Below are 23,731 nucleotides of genomic sequence, written 5' to 3' on the forward strand. Positions count from 1 at the left end.
CTGCAGCCTAGTGACTCACCTATAAGGTTCCTTACATAGCCTACCCATTTCAGGACCTCTGCTCTACTGTGCTCTGCGATTAGGAGCAGAGGTCATTTCTTTTGATGACAACACGTTATTAAAGTTGGATTAATGATGATCTTCATGGATCAGTTTGGCTATTTCTGGTTAAAGACAAAGCCTCCCATCCATCCTGATTCCCTGGCTGCTGCATGTACTTCCTTTCTTCTGTATCGTTTCCCTTTCTGAGGCATCTTTTTCTTCTTCCATCCAAGTATATTTGTTTTAATGCATTTAGTCCAACGGACTGCATTAGTCTGCTCTGCTGGGGCAGAATCTGTCTCAAATGTCCATTTTAAATGTCAGAGGAGCTGGATTGCTTACAACCCCATGGTAAAGCATACTCTTTTTGCTAACATCAAACGTAAACACTTTGAAGTAAAAAATAAAGCACTGGCATCCACCATCACTTCAGCTATTTCTACAGCCTACTTCCACCAGTGACCACAGTGTAATGCTCACAAAGAAAGTAAAACCTGACCTTCCAAAGCATTCACCAACTTCTGTAAAAATAGGTATGAGAGATTCTTTTTCTTTCTTCACTGTTTGCAAGAGCTGGGCTGTTGCACAAGCTGCTTGTGACATTTATTGCTGTGCTAAAGCCATGATAGCAGTGTAAGTGATATGGGCTGTAAAATCCCCCAGCTGCTTTAAAGTCCAGAACAGTGGTCCTAAATCAAATGGTCTAAAAGCAAGATTCCCCTCCAGGCCAGCCCAGCATCTGTGGCATGGTAGGTAAGTGGTTTCTTCATCAGTTCCTCTTATTCAACTCAGGGCCCATCTTAGATCCCCTACTTTGTCTTGTTTTTCTTTCCTAAGCCTACCTCTTTGGCTTTTCTTCAGTTCCTTCCTCAGCCCTATCCTTCTTTTTATAGCTCCCTTCATCTGATTCTCCATCTCTTCTTCACTACCAAGGCACACATTAAACTCGCTGCCATTTTCCCAGCCTTCACCATGCCTGTAGTGTGCACATCTCTCCATCATTTCCTTTGCTGCAACAACTTTTTTTTTTCCCCTTCAAGTATCCTTGTTTTAATGCATTTAGTGTAACTGACTGTATTGATTTGCTTTGCTTGGACAGAATCCATCTCAGGTGTCCATTTAAAAATGGCAAATGAGCTGGATTGCTGACAGCCCCAAGGAAAAGTTTATTGCTTTTGGTACCATTGAGCACAAATATGTGGATTTAAAATACAGTGACTGATATTGTCAGAGTCACAGATGAATACTAGTTGCTATGATCAATAGCAAATCTCTAGAAACTAAAATATTGTGGACATGAATAAAGTGTTCATTACAGACACGTTTTTGCAATACATTTATCATATCACATCTACACAGGATACACAGCAGACACTGCTTCATTTCCCTGTACGGTCACAGCAGCAGAGGGAATGGATGACTACACATCTCAAGAGACCACAGAATTGCATCTGTTCCAACACTCATACAGCATTCAATGGTGCAATATTAAGAGGCCTCAAAATATCCTCTGATGAAAGAGAGATAGGGTGAAATGGAGAGAAATGTTAATGTAATAATGGACGTTATGAAGATACTGGTGGTTGCAATAAGATGAGTTTGTTTTCTTGCCTGGTACCTCATTGGTTCATAGGAACAACGTCCACCCCCAGTTTCTGTGCGTACTTTGCAAGGTCCAATAAACAGAGGGGTTCTCCCATTCATCCTAAGTTTTCACTACCTTTTTCATGCTTTGTGTTGATATCAGTGGAAGTGTGTGATGTCCTTTAGCTCAAGTTCATCACTTCTGTCAGTCTTCCCGGAGACTTTTCACCAGTGTTGTAAAGACCCTTCATTGACTAGGCCACTGCGCCCAAAGACCTGCTTTGTTCACATTCACCTCTCTGTCTCAAGATCAACTGTGAGAACTGCAGAGCCAAATTATGGATCTGGGACCATGATGGGCAGCAGGGGTCTGGTCAGTGACTCAGCTACAGAAAATTAAAGGAAGTTTCTGAGGCAATTACATGCTTAACCTTTTTTTCCAAGTCAAAAAGCACTTTCTCCGATTGCCTGATATGAACATTCTACATATAGCAGTATGCCTTGTTAGCTTGCTAATTTGTGGGGTGAGGATTGTAGGGTTTCAAGCAAGGAAGTCACAAACCACATCTGGAATCTACATGTTGAAGAATGTCAGATGTGATTCTCCTCAGAGTTCAAGGATGCAGCTTTTTTGCTTTTAGTATACAGTTACAAAACTCATTTTTCATCAGCTTTAAAAGCATCTACGGTTTTCTATCAATATGGACAAAAACCAACCGACTGACCAAACAACAACAACAACAACAAAAAAAAAGCGCAAATTCACAGCTACAGCATGAAAAATTCTGTTTGTCCCTCTTTGTTTTGAAGAATGTCTGGAAATGTACATTGCATTTTCTGTTTCAGAGTTCCACTGATAGCTCCTTCAGGATTCCTTAGACAACTACTTGTTGGTTTATGTTTCTATTCCTTTATCACAGCTCTAAAGCTAACAGTGCGTCTCAGATGCAGTTTCTGAACGTTGTCTCATACACATGACTGTGCTAAAAGTTTTCTGGTCCACATCATCTTCTTGTGAGATCTTAAAACAGATAAGAATTTAAACCAAATACTTTTTAATCTATTTATTTCCCTTCCTGAGACTTAAAGCTTTATACCTTGCATTTCTTGTCCAAAGAATCAAGAGCTGCTTTAATCACTTAAAAACCCTCAGGGACAGCCTTGATCACATGCTTATGAGCCAGGACAAGTTGGAGGCAGCAGCAAAATAATCACATAATTAGGGCAGCGGATTGCTGGAACAGCAGAAATACACAGCCTTTTGTCTATTTTGCCTATGCCCTAGTTTTAAAAAGCCAAACTAGCTGCTGCTGCTGCAGGAGAGGGTGCTGGACAGTCTCACTACACTGCTGGAAGGAGAGGAGCTCTCCAGGAGTAACAGTGCTCCCATCCTTCTTGCTCTGTTCTCTCAAGCTGCAAGCCAAGATCACAGAGCTTTGCAGGAAACTTGTACATTGTTTTTTTTTTAGCCATGCCTGCAAGCACGTTATGACTTGACATATATATTACATTGCCATCGTCATACAATTGGCCACAGAAATCTGATAAAGAAATACAATACTCTTACAAGAAATTCACTGTTGTACTCAGATCCACCATCTCCAGTGAATACATTCCAGAAACTACTCAGTGGGACTTAATCCTTTAAAAATTGTTTTGTAAAAAAAAAAAAAAAAGATTGACATGGAATATTTCTGTGACACTGACAACTCTAAATCAGTAATATTGCATTTTTCTTGGTTCAGAAGTAATTGCAGACAAAATGCTAGTTCAGGAGAGTAGATTCACCCCCCCCCCATGTTTTCAAAAAAGTACGAAGAAGTCATTGTAGCAGCATTTCTATCACCTTTTTGTGTTCTTCCAGGAATGGATCAAATCGTCTGAGTCATTCTAAAATTCCTAGATAAAAACTTTTCCAATGCAATTCCACAGTCAGGTTATCTCCTTGAATACAAGATCTGTGGATGAAAAAAATTCTATTATAATTCTTTCCAAGTCCACTTGCCAGTATTGTTATTCACTGTTGCATTGCTTCACTAACTCTGAGTCAATAGAACAAGTTCTTTTTGCTGCTTTCTGTACACTAACATTAAACTGCAAGTGTTCGGGATCGCCCATAGGCTCAGAAATGCAATTACAGTCATTAAAGTTAGTTGTACAGAACAAAAAGCCTGTGGGAGAAAACAACCAGCATACGGAAGAGTGGAATGATCCCTGCAATAGTGATTAATTATAACAACCATTTGTAATTTGCAGATTCACCATGATGTAGTTCCTGCTTGAAAACAGCCTGCACTAATAGCTTGTTTGTTCACCAACTGAATAAATACAGGGACTTACTAAAACCGCAGTTTTGATTCTGTCAGATTGAAAAACCTTTTCTTATCCAGTAGTGGGGAGAGAACATTTTACTCACTGGATTACAAAGCTGGCATGGGTAGAGGGCATGAGATTCATGTTGATCAGGATGTGCCTCCAATCTTCAGTATGTTTCATTATCTTCATTAACCTTTGCAGTCACAAGCATGCTATCATCTCTCCAGTTTATGACAGTGGAGCTTATTAATATACCTGATGTGAAAAATGCATTCAGTTTTGGTATATCTGTGGATTTTCTTTGTTCAGCTTTTTTTTTTTTTGCTTTTTTTTTTCCTTTTCTTGCTCTTCCAGTTGCATGCATGTTTCATCATATGCAGGGCATGGACAGATGCTAAATGAAGCAGCAGCAAGCTACCAGCTTTCAAACACTGGCTGTACGTATATGCCCTTTTGAAAACAAGCAGTGACAGGGCTGGGGTGAGATCATGGTGTATCTCCTACACCATTAAAGGGACTATGTCATGGATAGGTTGCTTTTTTTTAACACACAGCAGCTGCTGTGATAACAGCGTCTGAGTCAACATGGGTTTGTTTGGCATTTTGTGAAATCGTATGTTTATTTTTTCATATATCCACAGGCTCATACTTTGGGCCTGTCTCTGTTTTGGTGCCCTGAATGTTGATGACCTGCATAAACCCGTATCACACACACCATTTGAGCACTGGCTGATGGATTTATGACCCCACTCAAGGCAGTGCCTCTGGTTTATGTCGGGTAGACTTGTGCCTTAAGTCAGCCCTGGGTGTAAGTACGAGTGACAAAGACAATATAAGATCTAAATGACAGAGATACTGCCTGCAGCTTGGATCTATTATGTCAGTCAGCAATAGGCCTATGTCAGCCACAGAATTCATTGTACGTGCACAGTAAAGCCAGGCACATTAAAGGCAGATAATACATGCACCAGCCATGCCCAAGAGTGCCATCTCTTTCAGACAGAAATACTGCAGTTACTTGCTTGGCCATATCACCAGTATGAGCACGAAATATGAAGGGTGCAGATTTCATATGAATATTTCAAAAATTGGTGTCAGTCTGGCTAGGTATTCATTTCTTCCTGTCTCCCCAAGTCAGGCCTAATGGTATCCTGTCCTTCCTTTCCTCCTCCAGAGCCAAATCCAGCGTGACAGCCATTCTGCTCCTCCTGAACTCTCCTGCTTCACTCCTCGCTCAGTCCTCTTCAGCACTGGTCCTGCTGTTCTGGGGAAACGGTATTGCTCCTCTAACAACTCATGCATAGAAGGCCTCTATCCACAGTGTTTCCAGTTGTGGCAGATTCCTTTAAATCAGTTCAGGACAAAAAACCTCCGTAAAAAAGCATGTGTGGCAGTCTTTGGATGACTGTTCAGTACCTAGTGACCAAAAGCTAAAGGTCCTAAGAGTCACTGGTTCATGGGGGTCATGGTTAGCAGTCTACAAACTTTGGTAGCACTGGATAATGGAAGGGGATTCGATGCACTGGATCTCTACTCCAGTCAGCCAGTCTGCGACAATGGACAAGGCATTTCTTCCTCTTTCCCTCCAGCCACGGTCTGTCCTGTGAGTTCCTGAGGGAGGGATTATCTCTGAAGTGGAGGAGGCATGGTGCCAACAACAGCGGAGCCCCCGTTTGCCCAGGGTACAGGACAGGACTGTGACAAAGGACGTTAACCACCAAAAACCTGAAACGGGGCTCCATGAAGCTGCATATGCATTTGGCCCAACTGACTCGTCCATGAGCACAAAGGTTGACCTCCTTGGGGTCACTTCACATCAGTACAGTCATCACCCACATAAAAACACATCACCAGTCTACGGTTTGCAAGCTATTTTATTTGCCAAGAACAAATTAGCTTCATATTGTTCTGTATATATAAAGCTTTTTACCTAAACCTGTATCTGCAAAATTTTAAGTTGTAGAGGCTGCCAGACAGGCATTTTCATTTTGACTTCTATCTGCTGAGCAACATTAATAAACTGTATTTCAGGAACCTGCATACTTTAATGCTGTCTTTTCCAGTTTGCTTCTCTTTCTTCACTTCAGTAATTCAACCCCGCTTCCCCAATACTAATGCAGAAGAACTAACAGATGTACTGGATGAGGCAGAAGGTCAATGCATCTTGTCCCTAAGCATCAATAGGAGCAGATGTTTATGAGAAGGCTATCGGGACTGAGCTACCACACTCTGCTAATTCCTCAGAAATACCTTCTCAGTTGCTGCCATCTCAGGCCTTAGAGACTTTTTGAGCCAGATGTCATATCTGATCTAATAGTGCCCGATGGATCTCTCTGTCCCTGCATGTATTTGATCACTTTTTGAGCATGTGCATGTGCAGCAGGCAAATCCACAAGGTGTCTGCCTGTTTCTTTAAAGTTCAACAGCAGCCTGGATGCTAGAAGTGGTCTGGTTTAATCGGCTTGGCTCTCTCAGTAAGGTCCAGACTCGCATAGAGAAATCTTGTCCAAACAATATGTCCTTTTTAATTTCATGAGACAGTGCTTAATTCTTTTATAAAATGAGGTGTATTTCTCCAGTGTTACAACTGTAGTTGCTTTAGAGTGTACTTATGCTCACCTACTGCTTAGGATTAGATTGTTTTAGAATAATGATGAGAAATGAGATCATGAAATGCTCTGATGTTAGTGTTTCAAATTCCAAAGTCTACATATGTAAGCCCAAATAGGAGTGAAAAAGCCTAAGGCAGTAATAATGGTAATGATAGCAATTATAATGTGCAGGCATCTAGCCTTTCATCCTAGAGGATGATTATTTTGCACCCTGAGGTGTGGGTCCATTACGATAACAGTAAAAAAGGTACTTAGACTCTAAGAGGCATCATTTACAATGTGATTGATTAGAGCTAACACTAAAGGAGAGAATGGTATAGATAATCTTGCATCCCTTTAGCTGCTGGGAGCCGCAGCTGGCGTAGCATTGAACAAGCCTCTGATCCATGTGCAGCATGCTCGGCAGACACTTTCCATAGAGGAGAGATTCCCCCACTTTGGTCATTTGAGCTTCTGTAGGATTTTCTTATATGAAAACATCATTCATCGTTTCCGCTGCCAAACAGAAAGGATATTCATGGGAGAGCTTCCTGCTGCCCACCTCGATGAAAGCACAGCCATGCAGGTAGCCTAATGGCCAGGAGGGAGCTGCCTGCAGGTTCCTCCCCTGAAAGGAGCTGGGAACACTTCTCCTGCGGTCAAGGGATTTGTGCAGCAATAACATGGCCCCGAAGTCCAGGCTATATGTGCAGCACAGCACAGCACAGGCTGGGCAACTGGGGACTCCAAACATCGTGACAGTGGAGCCTACAGAGCTCTGGGAATCATGTTTGTACTGTGATTCCCCTGTATATTACAACTGCTATACCATGCTTGTTGTGTGCTTTCTGTACGTTGCTAAATCAAAGTCCCGTGTAAGGCCACTTGGATCAAATAAGTAAACTTGATATTAAACATTAAACCCTCATCGTGTGGAATATCTGAAGGAAACTGTCTTGGACTCTGATGGCATCACAGACAAAATCTCAGTGCATATAATACGGTCTTTGCTGCGGCTGAAATGTCTTTCCATGGTGTGTATGTGGCAGTCAAAAGAAATGCTTAGTGGGAGAGTGATGGAGTACAGAGGGGTTTTGCTGGCTCCCTGCACAACTTGAATTTCATCACTACTAAGCTGTCTGTCTCATTATCAGCTTATTTACGTGTATGATGTGCCGACCTTGCAGAGCTTTCTGACCCAGGCTTGAATTTGAAACCTAACATCTTTTTAGGAGTCTGGCTGTCCACATTTGCCTGTGACCTGATCTGTGACCCAGATCTGTGACCACCTCATGCAGGTCCCTCTGTCTGCTCCCACATATTTCTAGCAGACCTTTAATATGCACAAAAAAGATATAGCTTTGCAAGGTGTTTGGAGAATCAAACATGTAAGAAAAACATATGAATTAGGGGCTTTCAGAGCCATAATTTAAGGCCTAATGAGAGTTAAAGATCTGCCTATATACTCTGAGAGCCATAATGTTCACTTTTGTGTTAGTTTATATAAATTTGTAGGACTGCATAAACTCTTTGAACAACCTGACCCTATGGGGAAATTGCATCCATTTATGCATACAGGAAAAATCCAGCAGGAGAAGTAACTGTTAGTGCTGCCTCATCCTAAATACAAGAAAATAATGTAAGGAAAGTCCAAAATTGAAACAAAACCAGAACGATTCCATTCTGGGGTCTTTCGAACAGGGGCTTGCTGCTGTAACCTGGAAAGGGTCAAAAATTAACATACATTATACATTCTGCTTCTGTGTCTGCCCTCAAGGGCTGTCCACTCTCTTGCCACTAATTGCCAAAGGTATAGAGGGAAATTAAGGGAGCACTCAGATATGTCTCCTGAACTGCCAGGCTGCTCGGTGAGATATATTGAGCCAGAGAGGCAGTGTGCAGAAGTGAGGCCAGTGGCAGTTTTCTATAGCTGACACAATAAGTAGGTTTATTGAAGAAACAAGTGGGAATACAAGTACAGCATGCCCAGGGCAAAGAACACTGTGTTTGTGCTCAGCACATCAGAGAGGTCACCAAAGAATAGCTGTGTGTGAATGCCTGACCTCTGTGCTGCTGCCAAGGGCAAGGAAACGTGGTAATAGGAGAAGTGGCTTTCATTAGGAACCTGCTATTTCTAATGTAAACACTACAGAAAATACACAGCAAAATGTTTGCACTCAGTTATTTTGCCTATTTTCCCTCTTCCTCTAAGTAATACACATCTCATCCCTTTGCCTTGGAGACATCCCAAACTGCAATAAGTCAGAAGGGAAATTTTGCCTAATTCATAGATTTATAGAGTCATAGAATATCCGAGTTGGCAGGGAGCCACCAGGATCATCAAGTCCAACTCCTGGGTCCCCAAAGGACCACCCCAAAATCAGACCCCGTGTCTGAGAGCGTTGTCCAAACACTTCTTGAACTGCATCAGGCTCGGTGCCTTGACCACTACCCTGGGGAGCCTGTCCCAGTGCCCGACCACCTTCTGGGTGCAGAACCTTTTCCTGATATTTCAGATACTCTTTCCTGATAGTTCAGATACTCTATACATTTACCCCACAAAGAAATAGAAAAGCCAGGCACGAAAGAAAAGTATATTTAAAAGAACTTTGGGTACAGGCATTTGCAATTATTCCTTCACTCTTTTCCAAATGCAATTGACTTCTAGGAACTGACAGCCCCACTAACAGACTGATCTATTGAAACTCTGCTAGAAGAACAGGAGAGAGATTTATTCTTTTGAGGTCAAATTCTCTATTAGCTCAACTCCACTGGCTTTAATTGAATTGCACAGTCATACATTTTACAAAATTAAACTTCTCAGACAAAATTAGAATACTCATTCTTTGCAGAATTTTTCCATACATTGAAGCTAACGATTTCAACTGACGCAACAGTTCATGCAATGAATTCCTATTATTTTTATTTAGTGATAGTTAAAATTCCTTCAAGAATCATTCTCTCCTTCTAAGGCTGAAAATGAGACATAAAATAAAAGCCTCATGTATTCTTCACACCACTCGTGACATAAATAACACACTGGGACTCTCCATAATGTGAAATTTTAGTTATTGACCAGAAATCTGCTCACTGCAGAGACTTTTAAAAACCTCACCACCTAGAAGTGTTTTTAAAAATCAATCTGCTGCTAGAAGATGAAAATTTGGCACAGGAATGGATTTTTTTGATCAAAATTTTCATTCCAAAACATTCAATTTCATCTTATTTCAGCACTGGATGACATTAAATCACTCCACAAAGACAACAGTGAGCTTGCAGAAATTGGAGCGGTTCAACAGGAGGGACTGAAAATACCCCCTGGCCCACCCCTCACAGTAGTTTATAGCCTGTTGGTCCCAACACTTTTGTGTGAAATGGAAAGTGTGCATGTGAACCCCTAGAGAAGAAGGAACGAAATTTTTTTGAAATCTTTTAAAAGAGCTTATTATTGGCAAAAAAGGATAAAATGTCTGCGCCATCGGCTGAGCTTTAAAGGCTGATTTTCCTCTGCCAGTTTCCAAAGAAGACCCTGACACCCACTTCCAGGGAAGAAGGACAAGGCACTCATCCCGAGAGGAACAGGATGCTCCTCTGGGACCCCACATAAGGCACTTCTGTCCCCAAGACAAACAGGGGCTAAGAGTCACTGCTTGGTATTTTGCCCTCCGTTATCTGTGGCTGACTTTTCTGTGAGGCTGCCAGGAGCCCTGCCTGGAGGACTTCCAGAGGGCACTTCCCTGCCTAGACCCACCTATTTTTAAATAAATGAGTAAGATTTTGTCTCTTAACAAATACTTGCCTTGCAAGCATGTATTCCCAGAGGCCTTTTGTAAGTGCATTAGTCCTTATGTCTAGATCTTCAGCAGAAGACTACGTGCAGCCAGGACAGAGCTGTGCCTGTGAGCACCCTTTTCCCTGTAGAGCAGTTATTTCATAGTCTTTGGAAAGCAGCGGAAGCAACTTAAAATGATAACCCCATCTCTTCCTGTGCTTAAAACACAGCCAAGCTATCCACAACACGGCCTACATTGTGACAATCCGGGCTAAGGATTGAAATGGGGGTGGAAAAAAGTGTAAGGTACTCAAGGCAAACACAGATGGCAGGGCAAGCCAAGCTAAGAAACATGGAGATTTTGCCTCTTTCCAAGGACTTTCTGTGGGCACTTTGGAACACTGTTTAGGCCAAGGCGTCAGGGTCAATTTGAAAAATACATGTCCTTGATACGCTCCCAATATGAAGGATTTCCAACCTTAACGATTCTGTGATTTTACGATTTTATGACTTTTCATGTCTTGCACTGAACCACTGGTGGCCTCTGATTCTCCTGGCAAAACATGCTCTCAGATGCACTGAGAAATGCAGGGAAAACAACATTCACTTTTAGGGCAGAATTTTAAGGGAGGGTATGACCCGTCCTGCTCCATGTGCACCTCTCTGCATTTCCCATTTACTTTCAGAAGATGGGAAAGGAGAAGAATCCCATGTTTTATTCCCCAGTCTAGTTCTCCTTACATGTGTTTTTTGTTGTTGTTGTTGTTTTAATCTGCTGGAAGAGCAGCACAAAGGCAGCCACAGAAGGCAAAGAGGAAAAGTTAGCAAACGAAATTGGAAGACAGAAAGAAGGAACAAAAATAAGTAAATCCCTGTGCAATGAGAGGGCTCAATAGAGAATTGCAGCCATTAGCTACTGCAGATCTAACAATTCCCCCTGGAAACAAAATCTGTATCAGACTTGTAGGCAAAACTCCCGACTGGTATTAAGTAACAGAGCCCTCAGCCACTGTAGACCAGCACAGGATCTGCCCCAAAGTGGATTATCACAAATTAAATTTGCAAAATCCCATGTTTGACCAAGAAAAAGGCAATTTTCCCTTGCATCGTCAATGTTCCACCTGGCACCATGCTCCCTGGATCTCAGGGGAGCTCCCTGCTCCACACAGCAGCAACATTTAGCTCCAGCAAAGAACAAGGTTTGGTGGCTCATCCTTCTTTGTGTGTGTTTATTTTTGCAGCATCCCAACTGTGCAGAATTGTGCTTGTGCACTCGTATCAGTGCTGTGACCTCCTCCTAGCACCTGACCATATGTAGATACAAAAAGCTTCACAAAGCATTTTCCCACAAGCTCTTGGGAGCCTCCTCTGCTTCCCTCATGCCAATGGCACTTACAAATATAAAAGAAACCTACCCCTTCCAGGAAGAAAAAAGAGATATAAATCAGAACTGGGGCTGCGATGGGACACAATACTGCATTAGTGCAGAAACAACTCCTTGAGCTTTGGCAGCTTCTGATTGTTACCAAGCTTAGTCCAGCTCCCAGGAAAGACATTTTCCAATTGATTTCTACCGGGTTTGGCTAAAGCCCACACTGCACATGCTGTAGATTACTTCTTTCATCCTAGGCTCTTAAATGCACAAAACAGATAGGGATGAACTTAAAAGAGAGAAGAAAGCCCAGTTTTGCCCTCTTTTACAATGACAGTTTCAATGGGACTTTCAGGGGGTAAGTCAACAGTCTGAGGTCTTTTAATTTGATGTCTTTTTTTTTTTTTTTTTTACAATATTGAGAGGATTATCATGCTGTACTTGCAACACCAATTTTCTCCCACCTGACCACCTTTGTAATCATGAGTAATAACATCGTTCCACCAAGAAGCAGTAAAAATGTACAAAAGCTACAATTTCTCTGACCACATACACTTACTGTTAAAATCCTGAGAAGACCAAAGTCTTCTGTAAGAAAAAATAAAATAAAATAAAATAAATAAAGCACCCTAGTTTCCTATATTGCTGATGCTCTCTGAAATTTCCTTCTTCTGGCACCAGTTCAATGATAAGAGAATTGAGAGCAATGTGGCTCCACAGGAAAAGATAACAAAGAATCAATGTTTAAGCAATTTCAGGATCATCTCTGAATTTGATGTCCAGCTGATTAGTTTATATCGTAATGGTTCCCCGGTCCTATTTTAAGCATCTTAGGGAAGAACACTTTGTAACTCAGTTAAAATGCTTCTTCATCGGGCAGAAATCAATATCAAACAAGGCAGAAATGACCTCTGCTGAATTTTGTTGTGCTCACCGCAGGAGCACTTAAAATATTAATTCCAGGGAATTTTCTGCAAAATTGAACAGGTTTTAAATAATCCAGCATAGTCAAAGGAGCTCCTGATAGTTCATCCAGAGAAGATTACCTGTTCCAAGGACTTAAGGAGAATGGATTGGCCTTATGTTTAAAATTCTGGTTTTATCATCATAATCTGATTAGGAGGTGCTCCATCCTCTCTCCTTTGCCCAGATTGACAGGGTCTCTTTGGTGGGGCCTCTTTGACTTGGTCTTGATACAAGACAACTCTCAACACTTCTGTGTGTGTGTGCCAGTGCTGCACAGTTTGGGGTGGAAGATCTGATGGAGTTCACTGCTTTGTTGCCTTTAATTCTCCACATTCCCTTTGACCTTCAGGCAACCTCTGATCTTGGAACAATCGTGAGAGAATAGCTCATGTACATCTCATACGTATATAGGCATACATACATATAAATATATTTATATATATATTCTTCATGTAGCTAGATATATTGCTATGATACGTGTCTACTTGATTTGGTGGGGGCTGGGGAGGGCCATCTGTTCCTGTTCAGTTTTGTGTCCACTAATAATTATTTTTCTGTGCTCTCAAACACTTTGGGTTTTTGTGGTCGTTCATTCTTTCCTTACTGGCTCACAAGTTAGTTACAATGACTACTCAGTGTGTTAAACTTTCACTTGGTTTCATTAGGCTCTTATCACAAATGGCCAAGCCACACCATTGCAGAACCAGCGCTGAGCCACAGCAGAGTTTAGGCAAAAGCCTCCTGATGTTTTCCTGATTCTTGAGCAATGTCTTGCAGTTACAGCAAAACACATTCATATCTACCCACAAAATCCCTTGGCCTGCTGCTAGCAATCCCATATTTACTGGGATTTGGAGGAAAGTCTCTTATCATCCCCTGCCGGGGAGTCCTCCCAAGGCAAATGCTTGACCCTATAATATAGGGTGTAAGAGTAAATGACATGTACAGTCCATGCATTGTGGTGGTGTTATCTGAGGGCCTCCTTCCTCCTTTATGTCTATTCCCTCGAAAAGGACAAATGATAAGAAGCATATGTCAAGACACCTCGAATAATGGCCAGTACCCAAACCAGCCAGCATCATATCACACCCAGCTCTCTTGGATTAAATCATCCTCAACTTGATTTCTTTTTTCACTGTGCTCATTTTTCTTAACATTTTGCTAAGGTCTACTCTGCTTCTACATATAGTTTTCTGATCTTTACATAAACATCCCCCACCAGTTGATTATTTTGTTTTGTTTTGTTTTGTTCTGTTTTGCTTGTTTGTTTAATTCACAGCTGCTACCCCCATTATACTTTGCATATTTGCATCCTAACTTAATTATGTCCCTTGACTTCATTCAGCCTATGCCTCTCACAAAGCAATATATAGGGGTAGCTGGACCTAGGAAACCGTAGTGCAGTTGTACTCCTATCTTCTAGGACCTTGTTCCTAATATTGCAAAACACACAGCGTTCACCCATTCCGAAAATTCCTCATTCTCCAAACATACCTGAGGACTAGTGGGGCACCAGCTGGCTATCAGATAATTTTCCAGTCCTAGCAAAAGCTAGGACAGGACAGAAAAATGAAGGCAAACTAGAAGAGAGGGATCTGCTCTGCTTAAGGCACGAAGAAGCTCATGGTGGCTTCAGGAAGAATGGAAGAAATTATCAGTTTTGTTGATTTAATTGTCAAAATATTATTAATCTTGAAGAGTGTTTGCACAGCGAAGTGTTCACAAGGGGAACATTTCTTGTCCTCTGGGGCACTGTCCTGCAAACACCACAGGAACAAAAGTAAGGTTCTCCTGTCCTGATCAGTCACGAGCATTTAATCTGTGGCAGCAGAAGAACTGAGTGCTGGGGAAAGTATTGCACAAACTATGACTTAGGGGCTTCACAAACCCTCTTGTTCAATACTGCTTGTTTTAAACGATGCATTGGATCACCACATTCCCTGGTGGAATGGGAAACTGAAAGGCTGGTAGGGCCACTTGTTTGAGAGAGGAAAGGTACATAGACTCACCTACGCGGTGTGCCAGGACAAGCACTGAAAATTTTGTACTGCTTAATTTAGGAACAGACTCCAGTCCTTTTCCTTGACTGCGAGAGTGATTAAATTCCAAGCTAATTAAACTGGAAAGTAGTTTGCTTATGTAGATGTGCCCTCTAAAAATTATGTTTCCTCATAGTCATCAGGCTGGTGAGTGCTTTTCAGACACTTCTCTTTTTGCTCGTGGTGGTCAGAGAGATCTCCTAGGGGCTCCGATGTTCGCAGCCACTGCTGCTCAGACCCCCTTCTGCTGGGAGCCAGATGTCCCTCCAGCCTTTCCTTGGATAACACCACTTCGTGTGTCATGGGAGTTTGAGTGGAAGTGGAGAAACAGCCAGATTTGGGCTCTAACTTCATCCTCAGGAGAGTTTGGTTATAACCACATTTTCACATTAGCAAGCTATTTAAAGCATAAGAGAAAAAACAGCTCTCCTGCTCGGCTCCGGTATCTTAGTCTGTATTCCAGCCAGGGAGTGCCTGATAGAGGCTCAGTATTTTTCCACGAATTAGGATACCTTAATTAGTAGGGACAGCTCATTTAAATTAGCTCTAGGAACAGGTGCAACCCTCAAGAGAGCAAAGGATAATGATTGTAGTTCATTCAGAACAGAGTGAGGAGAAGCTCTGCTTTAGGAAAGACATTCAAGCAGGCAGACCAAGGCAACGTTGGACGTGCAGCTAGTCACCTACATGCATTGGGGTTTGTTGTCATTGTTGTTTTGTGTGAGTGTGTGTGTTTGGTTGGGTTTTTTGTTTTGTTTTGTTTTTTGGTTTGGGTCTTTGTTGTTGCTGTTGTTTTTCAGAAAGCGCCCATTGGTTCCTTCTGGAGTTACAGTCACAATTTTTTCTCTAGGATGTGATCCAAGCTGGATTTTTGCCTGGACAGAAAAGGTACTTCTGAAAACTCAGCTTGCTTAATGCAATCAGAGCTATAAAGTGCACCCCGCCTATGTCTTTCCAGTGAAGGCATACTGCATTTTCCCTAGCTCTGAGACAGGGGCATGAGCGGTTATTTCCATTACTGCCCTTCTTGCACCACACGGATGGCACCTGCCAAGCTTGGCTCACCCAACTTGCTCGCGCATGGAGCACAGGTAGAAGATGAGGCCAGAAGCAGGAGATCCAAGGCAGGTGCTGTGGAAAACCATCTGGTTCCAGATTCACAAATGGGCAAGGAGCCTTCTGAAGGAGGCAAGCTGGACATATTTTCTTTCTCATTTGCACTAGCACACTTTTGTCAACAAAGGAGGGAAATGGGGAAAGTAAGATGCAAATTTTGATCAGCCATTGCAATTATTCTAACAACAGCTTTACCTTTTAAACTCCCCGATGTGCTTATCGCTGCAGGAAGAACTTGTTCTGCAAACCAGGTAGGGCCATCTGCAGGAACAGACAAATCTGCAGGTACTGAAACATGCCAGCAGACTGGCCTGTGGAAGGATTTTGACACTCTAGGTACAAATCAAAAGTGGTCGCTGAGGAATGAAACACTCCAGCTAAGCAAAATTGCCGGAGCCAGGATAGAGTCCTTATCATTGGCACAGATGTGCAAATAACAGCTGCTTCCAAACCCTCCACAGACAGCTATTGTAGCAATGGCAGCAACTTTTCATCCTCCTACAAAGAGCTGCAGTTGGACATTGTTTGCAAGGCCACAACTTACTTGCTTCTCCCTTGCACTGGCATGCATCCCTCACGTCAGTTGTGAAGCAGAGCCCAACGCCAGTGACTTGGACTTGTTGAAACTGCTTCTTTTTTTCCTAAGAAATACCCTTTTGAGCTTAAAATACATATCACTCTGTCCTAATAGGAGCACAGGCTCAGCAGGAGGTGCATGTAAGAGAGACAGCAGATTCAGCTTGGTTCTGGAGACCACTGATCTGCTTTTCTTCAGGAGCACATCAGAAGAGGGACACGAAAACATCCTTGCAAAAGTCTCTGTGGGGGAAACCACCCTGCATGCAAGTAAGGATGTTGCATTCCTCACCCCCCAAAAAACAGGGCAAGCCTGTCTGAGTGAGGTACCTCACTGACCACTTGAAGATCCCCAAAGAGCAAGACAGCATCAATGTGAGGCTGACATTTTTCAACACATTTTTCAGTCCATCATTTTTCGAAGATACCTGGATTCACAGGTGGTTTTTTTTTTTTTTTTAAGCTCTTGTGTTTTAAAATGGTAATCTGTTGAAAAACCTGATTGGTACTAAAGACATCAGGAAGACCTCTTCAAGCAAACAATTAAACAATTACAACGGAAGACATTAAAATAAGGCTTCTGCGATACCATGGGATTGATTTAAGAGGGTTGCAGGAAGCTGAGCCCTGCTGTTCCATGGTGATTGGTGTCCCTGAGAAAACCCAGTAAGGGACCATAACATAATCACATAATAGAATTGTTTGTGAAATATCAGTGGCTCTGGGGTTTGGAATACAACATTTAACAACTTTATTCATGATCTGAGAAAAGAAAAAGTAAATAGCATGGAGGATGAAACAAAAGGGCCCCCAGCTGAAGTAGACGCTGGCAATATCAGGCTTGTTAAGTCTATGGGGAACTCAAATGGAAAGAGGTCTGATCAGACACCTCAAGCAAGATGTTGCAGTCTGTCTTAAAAACCAAGTCTACTGAGTCATCTACGGTTAAAGGAAGGGCAGCAAGGGCCAGCAGAATCAGAGGAAAAATGGACTTTATTGATGTGATGTAGGGTCACATCGGAAGTCCACACGGTGCCTCAAAAACCTCTGAACCTACCAGGTCCAGAAGTCCTTTGCTTCTCAAACACCACTGCACCCAAGCATCAGCCAAGACTGGAAAAACAAGGGCAGAGGTGCAAATTGTGCCTTTCTACCCCTTTCCCCCTGAAAAATGAGGGTGTTTATGGCACCCTGTCATGAGTCTTCCTCTGAGGCCACCAGTAAGGGCAGCCAGCCTTCAGCGCAGCTCTTGTGGTGACAAGTGGGGAGGAAATCATGCTTTTCTCTGTGAAAACCAAAGCGTACTCAGGGCCCCAGAGAGCCTGGTGGTGGCTATGGCTCCAGAAGGTGCTGGTTTCACTCACAAATGAGCTGAGGACCCCATTCCCCGGGACAATCACTTTCATATACACAAAACTGTGTGCAGATGAGCCAAACCAGATGGGTTACGGAGCAGAAACCTTAGGCTTGAATACCATGGCCAAAACTGAAGGGTAACTACTGTGCTTGCAGCAGCTGCAAAATCTCTGTTCAGTTCAATCCAGATATGGACAAAACGAGCGATGTCTGGCTGTTCTGTCTTTTTCCTACAAACTACGCTTAGCCTCACAGCTGCCCTGTATTCCCTGTGGAGCACGAGTGGCATCTGGTGGTCAGATCCCCCTAGCACTCATCACAAACGGATGAGTTATACACTCATATATATGTATTTGTGATATATACACTATATGTATATAGTAACTACATTGTTATGCTTCTGCAAGTGGGAAGGGAGGAATGAGGACCTGTTCTATCTTGCTGAAGGCATATATTATTTTTTTTTCCAACTGCTTAGAAAAAATAATCATCATTATCAGGTCTTCCTATGAGGGTAGAGATAAAATAAGCTTGTTTCCAATCAGCTACCAAATGTGTATCCCCAGAGATGCTTAGGGCCACATGTTTCTTGGAAGAAAATGTTATTCTCCTTCTGCCTGTTTATCAGACTGCCTCGGCAGGACATGACTTCTGTAAGTCCCTGCACTCTGCAAACCCTGTGAATAATGGGTGTGCTTGGAGGCTGAATTTCTGCCAAGGGTGCTCCTCACGTCACTGACGTGTCTGGCAAGCAAAATTTTTGGTGCAGAAGGGCTCTGTCTAATAGACGAATAGGAAAACAAGCCCACGCAAAGCACTGAACATAAGACAGCCTGGTTTTGGATTCACATCTTGCAGGTGAGTGATTTTTTTATGGCTCATTAGAGAACACAGACTGAGGGGTTGTCCCCTTAGCTCTGATAAACATAAACTCCTACTGGAAGTTTTTCTGCAGCTGGGCCATGGTCTCTCTCCTTTGCTGTCTAAGAGTGTCCTCAAACTGGTGCCTTTCCCTGTTTGAAACCTATTTTTTGCCTAGCTGTCCCCTTTCCTAAAACTCATTGAAACATGGTGTTGAAGAGATTGATCGGTACCTCTCTGTAGGTTTGGTAGGAATTGCCCAAAAGTCACTGGGATGGACATTGGCACATGATGGAATAGCACGAGCTGCACTTCCACAGGAAAACAGGCTACAAACTCGGGCTGTATGAAACACTGGCTTTCCATAGCTGCTGTTCTGGAATAAAATGATGAGAGCACAGACAAAGCGATTCTACAGTGACTGCCAGAGCAAAACTCTTGCCGGTTGGCTTTCCTGTGGGCCATGCTCAGATTCCTGGGCACCAAACTGCACTCAGAGAGGGAAATCCACCTGTTGGGCATGTGCCAGCACAGGCAGAAAGTGAAGAAAAGGTGACATTATGTGAACACCACAATCAATTTTAATGAAGAGTGAGATTTGTGGGTGCAGCTTGTGGATGGCTTCTGTGCCTTTTTTACCCAAGAGGCCCTTGAGGGATCAGAAATGTGATACTTCATGATGCATCTCTGATGTATCCTGGAAAGCTCATCTGGTGAAGGAAGCAGAGCGTTAGCACCCTTCCCTCCAGGAGGCTTGCTTGCTCTCCTGCCCTGCTCAAAGGCTTGCATCTCTGATGCAGTGGAAGAAAGAGGTAAGTGAGGGTAGAGTAAAGAGGTAAAGAAAGAGGTAAAGAGGGTAAATGCAACTGAACTGGACCAGGTCTAGCTGCTGGTTCAGAGATCTGCTTACACATTTGTGGAAAGCGATGGCAAGCCACAGCCTGAACTCAGACTGCTATCGCCATGCCACTGCAATGCTGGAGCTCAACCTCTTTCTCTGACACAGGGATTTTTCTGGTTTAGTTTATGTCGTGCTGAATCAAGTTTAAAAACAGTGGGGAAAAAAAAGCACAAGAGTGCTTCTAACCTACAGAAGGTAAAAGGATGAGAAAAAAGCAAACATACACTGCACTGTAAATAATAATAAATAGTAACTATAATAAAAATGAAATGGACATTAAATAGCAGGGCTGCCTAAAGACAGCAGAACAGAGCCCTTTCATTCACCACTCTGCATTCAACAGTCATCTCACTCATGGAAAAGAAAAATTTAGTACTCAACAGGCTGCAGAGACAACCTTCTGGGTGTTTGGTGAGACAGAAGTCTCAGCTGGAGAAGGACACCAATGCAAACTGGTCCTCTGAAGGGATAGCCACATCTGTGGTGGGAGATGCCCAGCACCACAGAAATGTCATGCTAACAAAATCCTCCTTGATGCAGCAAAACCACAGGACTTCAGTAAGAAGGGAAAATATCTTGACAAAATCTCCTGTAACCATTTGCTTTGTCTCACAAGAGAACTGTTTTCATTCAAAGCAGCTTTACAATGAGAGAAGTAAAACAATCGGTAACAGGAGAAAAGCCAGATTTTGAATTTATTTGCCCAAAGATGAGCAGAAATTCAACTTCAGGCAGTTTCCAGTGTACACTTGTATACAAGGGATAAAAATTAGGCTCCAGGTACAACCTGCACAGTAAAACCCAGCATTTTTCCTTTGAAATCTGATGTAATGTTTGGCAAGATTTTCAAACTGGTTGCTGAAGTCACACCTGCAAGTGCCTGCAGTACTGTGAGCGGAGCAGATGCACTCACGAGCCAAACAGACTACAGCCAGCTGCATGCCATGACTGTGCCCACTGGGATCTGTTTGCAAAAGCTCCCTCCCCCTTTTCACATCTCCAGATTTCATGCATGTCAAATTGTTAGCATTTTTATTTTTAAATAGATCCCATATGTTTTGCCCCTACAAGAGTTAGAAGGGACTCGAGAAGCTCATCACGGTCCGTCTGCACAAACCTGGGTCCCAGGAGGTCCACGCTAAAGCCAGGGCAGAGATTCACATCCTCCTCTTCCCAATGTATGATCAGGAGGGGGGAGTCGCACAGCTCTCCTTTCCCCGTACACCTTCCTCCACCCCAAATGGCACAGACCACACAGAGACATCGCAGGACTACGTTGAAGGTAAAGCAGCCAGGGAGAGCTCTGGGCTGCCTCAGGAAGGGCCCCAAACTCACTTTGGCACTGGCCCGAGCTAAAAAACAAGGCAGGTGGATACATGCACAGACACAGGCACTTTAACAGCTCATCTCTCCTAAATGACTGCACGTGCTATTTGCAGAAACATGTGAAAACAGAACTGCAAAATGAATGACGGGTATTCCCCTGGTCAGAACGCTGTGGGCCAGTGGCTGTTCTGTCGGAGAGGGCAGGGTGGGAGGCCAGGTTTGCACAGGATTTCATGGCCCCTGCTTTGTAGGGAAAGAAGTGCAGCAACACCACAGCACATTGTAAAATTGTTTGCATTCATTTGCATGAACACGAAATCTCTGCGGACCCCCCCAGACCTTGCACACTGCATCAAGAAGCTACCATCAGCTGCAACTGTCTCGGTACCACTTCCACAAAATACTAATTGCAGAGCACATCCTGCCAGGGCTCCATGGGGAGAAGGAGAGAAAAGCCGTGGGGAGGACTGCACAAGTGGCTCATTTGCATCAGTTGCCCTTATTATTTCTCCAAGTTCTTTCTTTTTCTTGGGTATTAATTACAGCTCATGCAGTGACAACCATGAGGCGGGGAGGGAGGCACACTGAATGACTGCCACATGCTTCGGCAGGTTTAACTCATCCCACTACAAAACCTTGTTTCCAGATCCCTAAATCCTATGTAGGATATGAGAATGCTGAGGAATAAACTGTGTCTAGGGATAAAAACATGATGGGAGAAAAAACACATTTTCGTTGTACAAATAACCCTGCTGATCTCCCCCTGGGACAATGCACAAACCGCAGCGTGCATCCAGAGCTTTCCCCTGCACCCAGCCCTTGGGAGCCTCCCAAATACGAGGCATGCTGCTGACTGCTTACTGTGCGCAGGTTTTGTCTGCAGCAAAGGGAAACAATGGCTCCCAATTGTTTGGGGCTTCTGACAGGTTAACACGGGGCTCGCATCAGCTGCTCTGACAGCCCTGGCACTGGTTTACCTTCAAAAAGCAGGGTTTATTTTAACACCCTGCTCTCTGTGAGATCTTGAACCAGCAGAAGTGTAAAATGTAGCACAACCATCAGAGCCCTGAAGGCTTCTCTCAAATTCTGACAGGAAAAGTCCTTCCACCCACCTCCATTTTTTGTGTTTGTTATTTTTTGTCAGTTGGGAACATGGTTTCAAGCCAAGGTCTGCCCGCAGTGCCCAAGCATTCTATGTATGCACTGCCTTGTATGTACCTCATGGATGTACCTCAGTGGGAAAGGTGCAGTTATGAGGCCGCACCTCGAGTACTGTGTTCAGCTTTGGGCCCCTCACTACAAGAAGGACATCGAGGCTCTGGAGCGTGTCCAGAGAAGGGCTACAAAGCTGGTGAAGGGCCTGGAGCACAAGTCCTGTGAGGAGCGGCTGAGGGAACTGGGGTTGTTTAGTCTGGAGAAGAGAAGGCCCAGGGGAGACCTTATTGCTCTCTACAACTACCTGAAAGAAAGTTGTGGGGAGCTGGGGGTCGGCCTCTTCTCACAGGTAACTAGTGGTAGGACTAGAGGGAATGGCCTCAAGTTGCGTAAGAGGAGGTTCAAGTTGGAAGTTAGGCGACATTTCTTCTCAGAAAGAGCAGTCAGGCATTGGAACGGGTTGCCCAGGGAGGTGGTGAAGTCACTATCTCTAGGGGTTTTGTTGGAAAGGTTGGACCTGGTGCTTAGGGACATGGTTTAGTGGGTGACATTGGTAGAACGATGGTTGGACCAGATGATCTTGGAGGTCTTTTCCAACCTTCATGATTCTATGATAGGCTTGCAAAGCTTTCCCTCCAGGCCTAGCTCCCTTTTCTCCTGTGCTGCCTCGCCATCAGCGCAGCCACACTGCTGATGAGTTGCACCCAGTCACAACCTACACTGCACCACCTCCTGGTGCTGTGGTGAGAAGATACAGAAAATTCAGAGGCTAATTCCTAGTGAGCATGAGCACTGTATTTATATGCTTGGATCAGCCAGGAAAACTTAGTCGTTGTGATGGTAGGCTTCAGAGTTAACATTCCCTCTTTAAAGTGTTTTGCATGCTAGGGAGGCCTAATTTCTATGAGCTGCTCAGTGCTCTGCATTAGATGTTGATGATCTCAGAGCAGACAATGCACACTTGGGTGCTCTATCAATATTAATTTTAAGAAAGCTTTTAAGAAAAAGAAAGTTTTAATAAAAATTATTAAAAGCTTAAATTTGTTTCAACGTTTGGGGTGTCTTCAACACTCTGTTGGGAGATGAGGTTTATATTTTCCAGCTAGTTTAAAACTAAAGCTTACTGTTACTCACATGGGGAAAAAGCATTGTCCCACACCCTCAGTGTTGGCCCTTCCAGTTCAGCTCTGCCATCCGTCACCCTTATGAATAGCTGACAGGCTAAACGTGATGTTTCCAAGCTGCCGTGGGCTGTGCTGGGGAAGAAATGGGTTTCAGAAGTGCAAATTGATTGACTCATTCAATTAATTAAAAATTAAACACTATAAATCTGGGGTTTACTTCAATAGCATTAGAATTAGCAGTATGTTTTATCTGGAATAGGCAAGATCAACTTATACCATGCACAACAAAAATCTACTCCTGCCACTGATCCTTCACTCTACAGAAGGCTCAATATTCATTACATACTATAAAAAATGGAAACCTCAATAGGCCTCATTTGAAAATGCATTCTTGAGCGATTAAATACTTTGAATTGCAAGTGGCAGTGTTTTAAATTGATTTTCCCTCTGTATGTTTGACTGTAATTTTGCTAACTGTGCATAAATCCAGCCATAAGCTCAGGGATAACCTCCTCATTTGTCAGTCATCTGACTTTGTTTGTAACACTCGCACCTAGATTTGAATAGCATTAAAAAGCATGCAAGATTTAGGAAAAAACAGTTTCTCCTCATTCAAAATATATATGCTACTTGA

The 23,731-nt window shown here is 43.2% G+C and overlaps 1 protein-coding gene across 1 annotated transcript in view; it reads right to left on the reverse strand.

Moving 5' to 3' along the window:
• Positions 1 to 23,731, reverse strand: part of RPL14 (ribosomal protein L14) — a 70,361-nt gene that overhangs the window by 27,789 nt on the left and 18,841 nt on the right. The window lies entirely within an intron of this gene.

This window comes from Cygnus atratus, chromosome 2 (genome assembly GCF_013377495.2).
Source record: "Cygnus atratus isolate AKBS03 ecotype Queensland, Australia chromosome 2, CAtr_DNAZoo_HiC_assembly, whole genome shotgun sequence".
Taxonomy (NCBI): domain Eukaryota; kingdom Metazoa; phylum Chordata; class Aves; order Anseriformes; family Anatidae; genus Cygnus; species Cygnus atratus.